Below are 14476 nucleotides of genomic sequence, written 5' to 3' on the forward strand. Positions count from 1 at the left end.
AACAAAAATACCCTTAAAATCTGCCTGCTCCAGTGGCATTCTAAATTGCATGTTCTGCATTCCTTCTCAGGTCATACTTTGTTATGTGTCTAGATTAAAATTTCAAACATAACATGTTAGTCTTTTAAATTTTAATATGCATGAAAGAGCAGTTGCATCAGAGTAGAAAAACACACACCAGACCTGGAAAGATTTGAATTTCTGTGAGTTAAGGAGGATCTGATCTGGAAACTCTGGGGTTATTTGAGAGTGTTATTCTCTGGAACTTACCTGTAAGGAGCTGTGTTACCTGCTGTGGCTAGAATTATCCAAATCAAATAATGGTCAGTCATTTTCTTGTTAATGTTCCATTCAGGAAGTCAAAATAATTTGGAACATGTTGTAGTTATAGGCAATATTTAAATAGCATGTAATGACTCCTTGTTGAGCCGTAAGTATTCCTTTCCTTCCACAAATGCTTATAATCAAAATCTAATCAAAGGTGGAGGCTACCATTGGGAAACCTGCTACCATTTCCATGGAGGAAAATGAAATATTAAGATCCAGTCCATCTCACTTGGATTCTTCACTTAAATAAATCATCAATAAAGCAACCCTCTTATGTTGGTGTCTGTGATCCCTGCCAGGCCAGTGGAGTCAGACACGTTGCTTGAAAGGCCTCTCATTCCAAGGGTCTGCTGAGAAGTGAAATGGGAGGAATTTGAAATATGCGGAAGGAAATGCCTGTAAGCCAAGGATGTATCTGGCTGTACTCTACAGCTGCTTGACTCTGGCACCTCAACTCTCCCTCTCTTGGCTGAACCACAGCTGTGCCCAGAGGTGAGTCCTGCACTGCTCTGTTGGGCCAGATGTCTCAACTATTGCATCCTCATGGGCAGCTTTAGTAGCTGGAGCAAAATGGACCTGAAGTGCAAAACAGGACATTTTTCTCCATCATTGATGCAATGTTAGCAGCATTCAAAGACATTTACTTAATTCCTACAGGTGGCAGAAGTATATATTGTCCTAACAGTTATTGTAACTGAAAGTAATAACTATTTTCTAATGAAAATGGAGATCAAGGAATACTGAAACACATTCTTCATCTTACAAATTTCAGCAGAGGATTAAACACCTCAACAGATGCTTATTCTAGAGTGCTGCACAGTTTGCTATATTCCTCTCATTCCGTTATGTCCCAGGAAGAAGAACCTCCTGTATATTTTCCCTCTTTCTGTGGAATCTCTTACTTGCTCTGCTATGTTTCTCTAACTCCTCTACTCCTTTGGAGATGGAGGAATCAGAACAGCATATCATGTGCTATCTGTGGATGCACCATCCATTTACAGAGCCCTGTAACAATACTTCCTATTTTTTTAATCTTCCTTCCAAAGCAGTCCCTAACATCTTGCCTGCCCTACAAAGCACTGATGTAATATTTGCATTGAACTGATGCTGATGATTTTGATGATTTGTGAAACCCAGCCCTGATCAAATAGGATGGAGATGCTCATAATGGGTAAGGTTACGGGATTATCTATTATCAAGGACATATAATGACAGGCCAATAGAGGAATGGCTTCAGACTGAAAGAGTGTAGGTTTAGATTGAATGTTAGGAAAAACGTCTTTACTGTAAGGGTGGTGAGGCAGCACTGGCACAGGTTGCCCAGAGAAGCTGTGCCTACCCCATGCCTGGAAATGTTCAAAGCCAGGCTGGATGGATCTCTGAGCAGCCTGGTCAAGTGGAAGGTGTCTCTGCCCAAGGCAGAGGGGTTGGAACGAGGTGATCTTTAAGGTCCCTCCAAACCCAGGCCATTCTGCAATTCTGTGTCTTGATGAGTCTATGATTTTAGTGGGTCTGAATGGACCTTCTCATCCCCTACATCTGTTATGTCATAACATCTCCCTTGCCATGTGGCTGCATGGATAACTTGCATTCCATATGCCTTAAGGTGAGAGCAACACCCGTGATCCTGTCATTCTGTGTTGCAGCCTACTGAGATTTCTCTTTCTCTCTCTTCCTTGAAAAGAGTTATCAGAGATTCCCTGGTGGAAAAAAGAATTGTTTGAAAACAAACTTGGAAACTTTCTGAATGCCTGAGCAGAAAAAGAAGCACCTGGAAGATGTGAATATATGATACAAGAGAAATATTCTTGCTGAAAGAAACAGGAGAATGCCAGCAACAATCAGAAGTGAAAGCATTCTGACACTGAAAGAATACCAGGGAATGGGAAGATCCAGGATTCAGTTAGAAGTCAGAAGACATTAATTAGTTATATGGCTTTTTTTGAGGTTATTTTTATCTCACTCATAACCCCCTAAAACATGAAATATAGAATCTTGAGAGGCTACAAGGGTAAACTTGCAAAGAATTCATTAATAACCTGTCTGTGTTCCCGTACAAGGGACAAACGTTGCTCTGAAGTGTGATGGTAGAAATCAGGGTCATCTTCTGAGTCAGTGAAAAGGCAGCACTGAAACATCTGAGTGGGTGAGATCAATATCAAGGCCAAGGTGTTCTACCTGACAAATTATATATTATGAAATGTTCATCTCTCAAAGCAGTCTCAGCAACTGCTTTGCTCGTTATTACATGCACCATTTTCCCAAATCTTTCTGCAACTCCCTTTTATCATTTAAAACCATTTTCCTAAGTTCTCCCACCCCCCAGATCCTGAGCCCCTAACAGCTGTGTGTTGTATGCAACATATGAATATTTTTTTACAGTATTGGCTGACAACCAGACTTTACCTGAGCCTTGTTTCTTCTTCCATGGGACTCTCCTTTTTCACTGGTAATTTACACTGAGAGTAACTCAGCAAAATATAACCAGACAGAAATATGTTTTCTTTAAAGTAGATAGAAAACCCTGGGACAACCTACTTAAGTCTCAAATACAATCAGCTTAAACTTTTTGTATTTTCACAGCTATAAAGCAAATTCAATGTCACAAAGGAGCTGAGAGAAATACACAGAGGTCACAGTCTTACAGAAAAGGGCAGTAGTGCTGTATTTTAGCAGAGGGACAGAATAAGCCTAAGTAAACTATTCACTTCTTGTCTTTAGCCTGCTATTTTAAGCTTTACAGTTTTTATAAGCTAAATTAGGAAAGGCAGTGGAGAATGTACAATAAAGAACAATGCAATTGTATGACAAGGAGATGGATTAGATAAACCTTACATATCTCGATGAACTCAAAAATTTATGATTGTAGAAAATAGTGCAACTGAGCACAGTTGGGGTCCATTGATTTCTGTCTCCAGTGACTTCAGATGGCAGAGAAATTTTTCCTTCAGCCTAAACAATTCTCTTCTTCTATATCCTCTTTTCTATTACAAAAAAGTAGATATTTTGATAGGTATGGACCATCTTTTCCAAACCACATGTTCATTTTTTTCAATGCAATTTTTTTGGGTTTGTTTGCTTTTTTTGCTATTTTTGATAAACAGAGCACCTGGGCTCTGCAGCACTTGAATGACCAGGTTGTGAACTGAGAGATTGACTGAAATAAAATATACATGGAGCTGCTTTCACAATGATAGGACAAACAACCAAGCCACTGGCTGGGATCCATGTTCCAACAGAGGGGGAGGAAGCCTAAAGTTTCTTCTGCATTGCCAAGAGAGAAAAATTCACCAGAACATCCTACACTGACCATTGGTAATGGGGCAGCAGGTTAGAACTAGAAGCTGAAGTCATGGTTTAATCCAAGCACTTGCGAAAGGGATTAAAAAGGCCAAAGAACTTTTACTCACAGAGGAAAGAACAGCCTATTCAGAAGCAACCCGAGCAGGTGGATTGGAGGAAAAATGTCAAGTAAGGAATAGGTGAAGAGTTTGCTGTGCACAAAGCACAGGGCAGAGCAGCTGTGTTTGCTGACTGACGTTTGTGGGGTCAGAAACTGCACAGAAAATTTTTTCAAGTCAACTGAAAGTCAAATAAGGGACACACAGAACTAATTCAACTAATTAAATGACTAACACTTGGATGACTCCATATTTTGCAGAAGGAGATGTCCTGAAGTAGACAGAATAATTTGGAGGAATCGTGCATTAAGGTTGTACATTTGGGAAATTTTTGGTGAGCTGAAAATTTTAGAGGTAGCTGTGCATGTACTGGTTGTCTAAATGTACATAAGCTGAATCATAGTGCCTGGTTTTATCTGCCCTCTATGCAGGAGTTTTGACAAAAAGAATTGGTTTTTAGCTCATGTGGATATATAACAATCAGAAAAGTATGTCAGGCTCTCTGTTTTACGAGTGGAGGAAGGGAGAGGAGAGGAGAGGAGAGGAGAGGAGAGGAGAGGAGAGGAGAGGAGAGGAGAGGAGAGGAGAGGAGAGGAGAGGAGAGGAGAGGAGAGGAATTCACTCACAGTAAAATTGAAAATCTCAAAAGAAAACTCAAAGAATATTTGGCATCTGCCTACACAGGCAGGACAGATGTTATATATTAGTAGAGGAACGCTTAAGTAGTAATTAAGGTTTCTCCCTAAAGAATGTTCCTTTTCTCCTCAAAAATTAATTGTGAAGACACTAAAGGAGCTGCAGTTAATTGCAGAAATACCTGGAAATTTTTCTTTTGTGCTCCTGTGCTATTTTGGATCACTACTAAACAATTTGCAAAGAGGATGGCAGTGCTGACATTGGAATTCAGCTTTAAAATAAATAGACATTCAGGTAGTCTAATATTCTGATGAGAATCATTTGCCTGCCTACAGCCAGAAACCCAAATCTTTATGCTGAAGATGTTCACTAGCACAGCAAACAGCAGAAAACATCAGTGAAATAAATATTTGCTCCCAAGTTGCTATGTGAAATCCAAGAGTGTGGCAGTGACAAGTATGTTGATGTAGGAACCAAGACATGGACAATGGTGTAGGTGTATTTTCTTGGACTAATTTATCCGTGAATTCCCTGAGAAGAAATCAGTCTTTGAACTGATCCATACAGTCAGCCAGCAGGTCCAGGCTGCAGGTATCTTAATCACTACAGCATTTTATTTTGGCAGAATGATTTTTAAAATTGTATTTATTTTTTCTGTCATTAAATCTGGCAAGATGAAGGTAGCTGGAGGTGAGGTATTTTGTTCTGATGCTATGCTCTGTTTCAATAATTCTGTGAAATTTATTTTCTCAACAGACAGGAGCTTTTATGTACATCAGACTATGATCTTGTTTTGTTGTTTCCCGGTTTTTGCTGTAGTTAAAATTAAACTGAGCAAGTCCAGAGGAGGCAGCCAAGATGCTCAGAGGGCTGGAGCACATCTCCCATGCAGTCAGGCTGAGAGAGCTGGGGTTGTTCAGTCTGGAGAAGAGATGGCTCTGGGGAGACCTTGTGTTTTTTCAGTACCTGTAGGGAGCCTACAAGAAAGATGGTGGCAAAGATTTTAACAGGGCCTGTGGGGACTGTTTTCAAACTAAAAAAGGATTAATTTAGATTAGAGAAGAAGGAAGTTCTGTTACAACAAAGATGGTAAAACACTGGCACAGGTTGCTCAGAGAGGTTGTAGATGCCCCATCCCTGGAGACACTCAAGATCAGGTTGGACAGGACTCTGAGTTACCTGGTCCACTTGAAGATGTCCCTACTCATTGCAGGGGTGTTGGACTAGATGACTCTTAAAGGTCCCTTCCAGCCTAAACTATTCTATCATTTCTATGATTCTGCTTCTGTGTTTCTGTGATTCTATGATTCTATGTTTCTATAATTCTATGTTCTAAGCTCTATTATTCTATTTTCTGGCTCAGTGGCCAGCTGTCCTGCAACAGCTTTTCTCTGAGCTTTCAAACTTCTTGATCTCCAAGGATGGCTGTGTACAAACTTGTTTTTGAGATCAGTTTTTTGCTCATGCTAATTCCCAGCCATACCCAGGGTTTGTTTGGCTCTGTACTCACTGAGGGAAGGAAAGCCTAAGATGCTGGAGGTCAGTCTGACCTGCAGCATGGGCATGGTCCTCACTGGAGATGTGCTAGTGCCACCAGCTCCTTGGTGAGGTGCCATTGCAATGGGACAGGGTTGGGTCAAGTTGTGCAGAAATACAACTGAGCTCACCAGGCAAGACAGATCTGCAGATTTTTGAAGGATGAGCTTGGCTAATTCCTGCTGAGCTTGCAACCAAGCTGAGAACATGCTTTCACGGGAGCTGGAAGGATACAGTGAACCATGAAATATTCACTATTCAGTTTTTTCTGCTGCTGGTGGAGACTGATTTAGGGTAAAATTCCAAGTTAATTGGATCAGCCTCTTAAAGTCAGTAATAAGGGAAGCACAGTGCCCAGCCTCTTACTGGATTATATATTAGGCACAATGAGTGTCATGCAGCAAGTAAATTCCCATTTTTATCATAAAACAGGCAGTGAGGACTCCCTTTTTTTTATCTTCAGGGAACTTTTTCAATGCCAGCTTTGTAAACTTCATTCAGAGCCAAAGAGTATTTTTAAAATCTAGCAATGGCAAAGAAATACTTTTCAAAGAGAAATTCCCTGCAATAGAGTGCCATTGTTGTGCTACATTTTCTTTTGAAGTGCCAGCAAGAAACAATTAAGGAGCAGCACTTGTAATGTATAATTGATGGTTTGCAGGTATCTACAAACTTAGAGCAATTAGGCCCAGGGTGCAACATTACTTATTCATCACCATCTGGAACTTATAACTTTATAAGCCTTGCTATAGTTTATCTGGCAGAAATGGCAAGTTTAGTGTTTAAGTGCTGCATTATGCTGCAGAAGGTAAATATTTAATGGTGTCCCAACATAATGCAGCTGACTGGGATAAGAGGAACCTGTTCTGTGGTCAGAACACAGCAGCATGTGGATATTGCAAAATATAAGGAATAGAATGCCCTCTTGAGAGAGAGGATAGAGAATACTTCCAAATAAATCTACAACATTTCTATTGCATCAATAGAAGGATGTAATTGATCCTTGGGTCACAGCATGCATTATGTGGTAACACCTGGGATTCAGCTTTAGATATGATTCAGACAGGTGAAAGAGTATCACACTATCTTTTTTGATGCTAGAGTAGATGTAGACAAAGGATGGGTAGGATGTCTCAGGAGAAAATATTTTCTTAAAAAAAAGAAGTCATTTTATCAAGCATCAAACTTGTCCTAGTTGCTGTTTTGACAAATTTCCTACTGGAAAACAAAACAAAATAAAATCAAATCCTAACAAAAAATGCAAACACAAAGAAAAACTAAAGCAAACCTGAAATCCAGAAAATTTAATTTTATAAGTCTCAAAGTTTTCTAAAGGGTGTAGTCCCTCCTTGGGAAGAGAATTAAATTTCTCTTTGTTGTGCTACCCACCCTTAAAACCAAAGGGCAAAAACTAGCTAAAGCCTTTTGCCTGGATCTATTCCAACAGTCTCAAGATCTTGAGTTCAAAGTAATGTTCAAGAGATTGGCTTGATTTTTTTCTAGAAAAATTCTTACAGCATAGAAATTCTTATGGCTCTGGGGGATCAGATTCTACTCTGCTGTGGTCTGGCAACCAATCCTGGCTGAACTGAGCTGACTGGCAGTGGATTCATCTGCTCCACCTCCAACCAGCACACAGAAAGGAATCCTGCAGTTAACAATTACCTTTGAAAGAGGTAAGATTGATGAGATTAACTGATTTATCTGCACTGTCACCTGTCTCACAGACCCTGACAAGTACAGTCAGACAGCTTAAAGTATTTTGTAGGTGACAATATTTTTCCTTAATGGCTACTCTACATTCATTCAGCTCCCAACAGTATAAAGCATCTATAGGTGTAAGATAAAGGTCCAGTTTTAATTGTTGACATTAAAAAAGTCTATGCAGAATGCAATTGCAAAGCATGGCATTGTGCAGTGGATTGTATTGACTCACAGTGTGATTCAGAGAGGGGCTGTGCTGTTCTGACCCTCACAGGCCAACAAGTATGACATTGACCATCCTGGATTAGTATTGTCTTATCTACAATATCAAGCTGAATGAAACCAGTGTTTGATTTCCTATCTTCATTTATTATCTGTGATTGACTTAGATACCACCTTGTATGCACTGTTATTTATCCATTTCACTGATTTACTTGATTTGTTTCAAATGACCTCATATAAACCTATAGTTGCACAACAAACTGGACTTCCTTCTGCAACCAAGTTAATACACCAGCAGTTTCATTCATTCAAACAGTCCTGGCTCTTGAGTCAGTCTACATGGATAGAACCATGGAATCATAGAATGGTTTGTGTTGAAAGGGACCTTAAAGATAATCTTGTTCCAAATCCACTGCCATAGACAGGGGTGCCATTTACCAGAGCAGGTTGCTCAAAGCCCCATCCAACCTGGCCTTGGACACTTCCAGGGAAGGGACATCCACAACCTCTCTGGGCAGCCTGTGCCAGTGTTTCACCACCCTCTGAGAAAAGAATTTCTTCCTCACATCTAATCAAAACCTGCCCATTCTTAGTTTAAAATCATTGCCCCTTGAATAGAGCATATTATTGCCAGCATGAGTTCCAAAATGTTGTCTGTTTTGTTAATAGCTCCAATTCCTGGAATCAAGCGATTACAAAAATGCTCTAGTTTTCATTGTTACATAGAAAACACAAAAGATCTGACCTGTAAATTCTCAAAACCTGAAAGTGAATAAAAGCAGCATTTTACTTGGATTGTTTTTGCTATAATCTCCCAATTTACTGGGGAGCTCAGCACATGATGTGTAACTGTTTGAGGATAATAATAATTAGACTCTTCCCTGTTCAACATTTTATATAACAATATTACAACCCTAGCTGAAACCCTGAGCAAAGAGAAACTTTGCTTTCTCATGTTCTGCTCTAGAAGAGATTAAACATGTGCATTATTAGTGTAACAGCACAGATTGTTATTCTCTCCAAAGTGCCCTAAGCATCATTTATTAACACCACTAAAACATTTAAGAGCACTTTTTAAAATTTGCAGGAAAGGAAAATCAGTTTTATTTCAAGTGCAATTTTTACCTGGTAGGTACCTGGTCCTGCTAAGGGCAGGACTGATCTATATTGGTGCCTTATACTTTCACACATCTTGTGTACAATAGCTGAGCTCTGAGACATACATCACATGAAGCTGGAGAGTAGCAGTGTTTATCACAGCAGGCTCAAGGGTTGATTAAGGTCTCTCCAGCCCTGACACTAGGTAGCAGCTGCCAAGGTCTCTATTACCGTATATAATCCTCTTTTTTTGTTGTTTTTTTTTAGGTCTGTGTCTACAGTGTTTGTGCAGGAGAATTCACTGTCATGAATCAGATGTTGTGCTGGACTGATGTCCAGAGTGAGTCTTCTGAGAAACACTCTGATTTGGACTGACATCAGCACTACCCCAGTAAAAAAAGCATCTTTGTGGAGGAGGCAAAGCACAACTCACCACTTCCTTCCAAACACAGTGGCTCCCTCTCCATTTTTGAGGAGCCAGAGGCCTCCCACTGTGGTCATTTCCAACCTTACCCATTCTGTGGTCTACCTTGGAGGTAACCATCCTTCAGGGAAGAGAAAATGGAGCCTTTCTGCCATCAGTCCTGTTTGGAAAAAGCAGGGCTGTGAAGCACAACAGAGCCCTGTGTCCCAGGCATGCAATACCATGTCCCACTGTGCTCTGTAGGACACTGTAGGTGGGCTTGAATCCAGTGGGATCATTGCTCTTCAGGGGAAGTCCTAAACTTCCCAGAGCTTCAGAAATCTGGGATGAACAGGTACAGCGAGATTGTCACAGGGGATTCATCCTTCTCCTGCTTTCAGTCAGGATTCCTATAAGATCAGATACATCTGAGGGAAAGACGCATATCTCTGATTTCTTCCCACCTCTCATGGAAACCTGCAGGAAAAATCTCCCTGACAGCTACATAGCACATTGATTACCAGCCTAGACATAACAGAGATGAGTAAGCAGCTCTGTGTTCCTGTTTTCCCATGTGGCTGCATGCCAGTTGGGATGGATCAAAGATTTGCCACTGGGAACTGCAGCATGGGAAGTTGACCATAAACTAAAGAAACTGTGAAAAAAAAATTGCAGGTGCCAGAGAGGGCTGCAACAGAACTTCATTTACATTCCATTTCAAGAAAGGTCAAAATTATGGTAACCAACCACTTTTAGTGTAGTCATAGAGTAGGCAGGCTGGAGACTCATAACTCAAAATAGCCCTTGCCATAGATGGTGAGTAAAAAAAAAAAGGAATCTGTAAACCTCTTCCAAGCTTACATTATTTATGAAGAATTTGAATGGAAACATTCAAATTTAAGCGGCTTTGTCCATGATGAGAATGACAAATGGAGGAAAAATTGCCAGCCTATTCACAAGCTAAACTTCTTCAGTGGTAATGAAATCTGGCAAAGGAGTTTGTGCTTATACCAGAGCACTCCTTCCAAAAGGCACTCCTTCCAAAAGGCACTCCTTCCAAAAGGCAGCAACAGCCTCAGTTGATCACAGTAAATGTAGAGAAAATAGGGAACTGATTGAGAACAGCAAGCAGAAGTACTCCAAAGCAACTTAGCAGGGACTTTTGATCTTTTTTTGTTAGCAAACAATGACATTTACTGTCAAGAGCTGCAGAGGTCATCAGCTATCCATCTCCTCCACTGGGTGTCCCCTGGCTATTTTTGATTGGATTCCCTTTCATCAGGAACTACAGACCTGTGCTGTCCTCTAAAGTTTAGCTATTGCATCACTTTGCCTTGTGCAGCCTTCGTTACACAACTATTTTCCCAGCCTAGATTTATTTGTGAAGGTCACAGCGGACTGGCTGTGATAAGAGCCCAGAAGCTTTCACTTTGCTTCTGAATTGTTCTTGTTAATTCAGTGCTGATTGAAGATTGATACAGCCCTGGAGATCAAAGTCTCCTATTCCCCATGACAGCTCGAGCTTCTGCTCAGGGCACTCTTGGCTTGACCCAGAGGAAGTACAGGTTCCAAATCCATTAAGTCCCTCACCCTTTTCAGATGGATCTCATTGCTCTAAGTTTTGGTAATGGTTTTGTGCTGTGAACGTCTGTTCCCCTGAAATTAAACTGTCATCTAACTCCTTCTGGTCACTTGGCTGAACTCAAATCACAACTGAGAGCGCTCTGGAAGCCAGTTCTATTATTTTTCATAATCATTCAGTTGCTGAACTACCCTTTGAATCTTCAGGCACAGTCACTGTCAAATTTAACACCTGTGAGAAAAGTGGCATCACCTTTCAGTTCATCTCTGTGTGAGTAATATCACTTGTTTAAAGCTACTCAGAGCCCGAGAGACTTCAAAATCTATATACAGGAATTTAGATTAATAACACATTTGAAGTAGAAAGACCAGGCCATCTCAGATGAATTGCTTTTTCACATGTACTGACCAAGCACAGTAATAGAGCAACAACATGGCCACAGGAAGTCTTGATGGGTCATTTTTCCACAGAAACAGAAACATCACATACCCTTGAGGACTTCTAATTATGGAAGGTGTTTGGGGCTTTTGTGTTATTAAAATGTACTTATTTTATGTATATGCAGATAGACACACAGGTATAGAATTTAATAAGAAAATACCCATCTGTTAAAGACTTAGGCACACAGTGAAATCTCTGTGAATTTAAGCCCTTCTTCTACATTTGCATAAGTGATCAGAAGTTATCAGTGCAACTTTCTTGTGCTTTCATTTTGAAAGAATAATGCTACTGTTATTATTCATCCCAGATCTATAATTTTTAAAAATATTTATTTATTTATAGAGAGATTTGTCCTTTTACAATTTGAAGTAAATTTCTTCCGGTCTTTTTCTGATGCTCCAAAACCAGTTAAGCACTTTTGTGTCTCTGTTTTTGAGTTGGTTTTGGACATTGGAAAAGGTAACATTTCCTTAATGTCCCTGGAATCTAGGGACTGCAGGGTTACCTGACACTTGTGAAAGAAGTGCTAAGGAAAAGTGCTACCCACACTTTTCCACATGGGCAGGTAACCATCATCCTAAGGTGGCTGTGAGGAACACAGGCACAGTTTGTAGGGTTTGCAATGTGCACACATTTGATGGATTGTCATCTTCACAGCATCACAGAATCATAGAATCACAGGCTGGAAGGGACCATCTTGTTCCAACCCCCTGCCATTGGCAAGGACACCTTGTACAAGACCAGTGGCTCAGAAATCCATCCAACCTTGCCTGGAACACTTCCAGGGATGAGGCACTCACAGCTTCTCTGGGCAACCTGTGCCAGGGCTTCACCACCCTCACAGTAACAGATTTTTTCCCTAATATCCCACCCAAACCTACTCTCTTTCACTTTGAAGCTATTGCCTCTTGCCCTGTCACTCCAGGTCCTTGTCAATAGTTTATATCCATCTTATTTGCCAGCTCCTTTCAGGTACTGGAAGGCTACAATTAGGTCATCCTGAAGCTTCTCTTCCCCAAGCTGAGCAATCCCAATTCTCTCAGCCTTTACTCACAGGAGAGAGCTTTATCCCTGTGATCATCTTGCTGCCCCACGTCTGGACTCACTCCAAGAGGTGCCTGTCCTTCCTGTGCAGGGTGCCCAGAGCTGGATGCAGAATTCAAGGTGGGCTCTCACCCGTCTTGGATGACACACGAACAGCACAAGTGACCACAAGGGTGCTGAAGGTTAAATCTGAGTACAGAAATGGGAGCTCACCAGGACCTTGCTACTGATACCACAGAGGAATGGGGACAGGTGAATAACACAAACATTCCCTCAGGAGCCTCCCTCTCTTTTTGATTTACGGGTAATAGTGATACAATCATCTGATAAACATCTGATGATTAAGAATATGAATACTTTACTTATTTTTGGGCCCAAACTTCTAGCAACTTTTCTGTCCTTCAAAGAAATTTGTTGAATGTCCCTTTGACCAGAATGGACACTCTGTCCTCACATTTGGAAAAAAAGAATGTTCTTGTCAGCCAGCTCTGATTCTTGAGATCTCAGTTATGGAAATTTACACCAAAGAAAAAAGATGTATTTTATATTTGTACAGTCACAGCAAAAGCACCTATTTTTCTTATTTCCTAAGTTGTCATGAGCTTGCTTATGCAGCTGTGAAGAGACTGTGCTTGTCACTTTTGCTCTTAAATCTCAGAATAGAAATAAGTAAGAAATCATTGGGCTGAGACTAGGGTGGTATAGGAGATACAGCATCTGATAACTCCCCCAACAGAGGACCAAACCGAGGGGCAGAGCAGCCAGAAATAAAGCCCAGTACACATTAATGTTCTTGTTCCCAATTTGCCTCTACCATCACTAACAGAGCTTTTCTTTTAATTTTCTGTGGGTTTGGATTCATCTGTGCAATGCAAGTTTATAATGAAGGCTGTGAGGAGATCCCAGCAGAACAAACTTCTGCAAGAACATCCTTAATTGTAACAATGTCCTTGTGCCTTTCCCTGTTCAGCAGTGTGAGGTGTCTGCTCATGTTCAGCTGTCTTGAGGCCTTATTAACAAATTCACAGACTTACATGAAGGCTGCCTTTTTAATGAAGCTGCATGCACTTGGATTTCTGCAATCCTATCCAATCTACCAGCTGAGCTTTTTGTGTGATGAGGAGTTAAGGGCTTTCTAGTCATCCCTTACCTGATTGCTGAATGCTAATTCTAGCATTGCTCCAGCTTTCACTTGAGTATATGGTTTCATCATTGTTCCAGGTTCATGTATTTTCCTGATTTCTGTTTTTTTATTTCCTTTCTGCAAAGACAGTATACTTTCCTTCTTAAAAAAAAAAATTAGAAAGTGTCCTGACATTCTGATATTTGCCTGCTGATTACAGTGACATGCTCTGGTTTCTGTTAAGGAGGAATATTAAGATAGTTGCATTCAAAGTTGAAACATAAAAATGCATTGCAAATGTCCAGTAACAACACTTAGTTTCCTGCCCACACAGCATTTTCCTCTTTTGTCTAGCTATGAAGATACTACAGGGAGAAGTTCTGCACAACAACTAGAAACTGTCATTGTATTTTTCAGTCTATTTGCAGTGTCAGCTGGGAGTGCTGAAAGGTAAATTTTACTTTTTGTGGTTAACTGGTGCCCAGGCTTCCTGGGACAGCACAGTGGAAGCTGTCCATCAGAGGTGTGTTTGCATCCTTGTGTACATCCAGCTATGAACATTAGCAGTCTGACACCTCCTTTGTTGCAAACCTAATGCTATTTCACACTTAGTAGGATTTGAAAATTGAAATGAGAACAGTTTAAGTAAATAGTTTACTGTTGGGCTCTGCTCAGTGGCAGGTAGAGAGCCAGACCTGCTGCTGACAGGTCTCAGGTCTTGCCATCAGAGGTCCTTCCTTCACCTGGCAGCTTTCTCAGGCAATGGAAATTGCTTTTTTACCCAGACCACAACCAATTTCTCTTTCTCCAAAAAATGTGACTCCTGTATCATGAGGCCATAGGTAGGCAGAGATGCCTCACCATATGGTATCAATTCTGTGTCTGAACAATACCAAACATTTCTGAACAATTAGAGGCATGGCAATTCCAAAGACAAGCCTGGAGAAGCATAATGTTCT

This window comes from Lichenostomus cassidix, chromosome 3 (assembly GCF_008360975.1).
Source record: "Lichenostomus cassidix isolate B80296 chromosome 3, HeHo_3.0, whole genome shotgun sequence".
Taxonomy (NCBI): Eukaryota; Metazoa; Chordata; class Aves; order Passeriformes; family Meliphagidae; genus Lichenostomus; species Lichenostomus cassidix.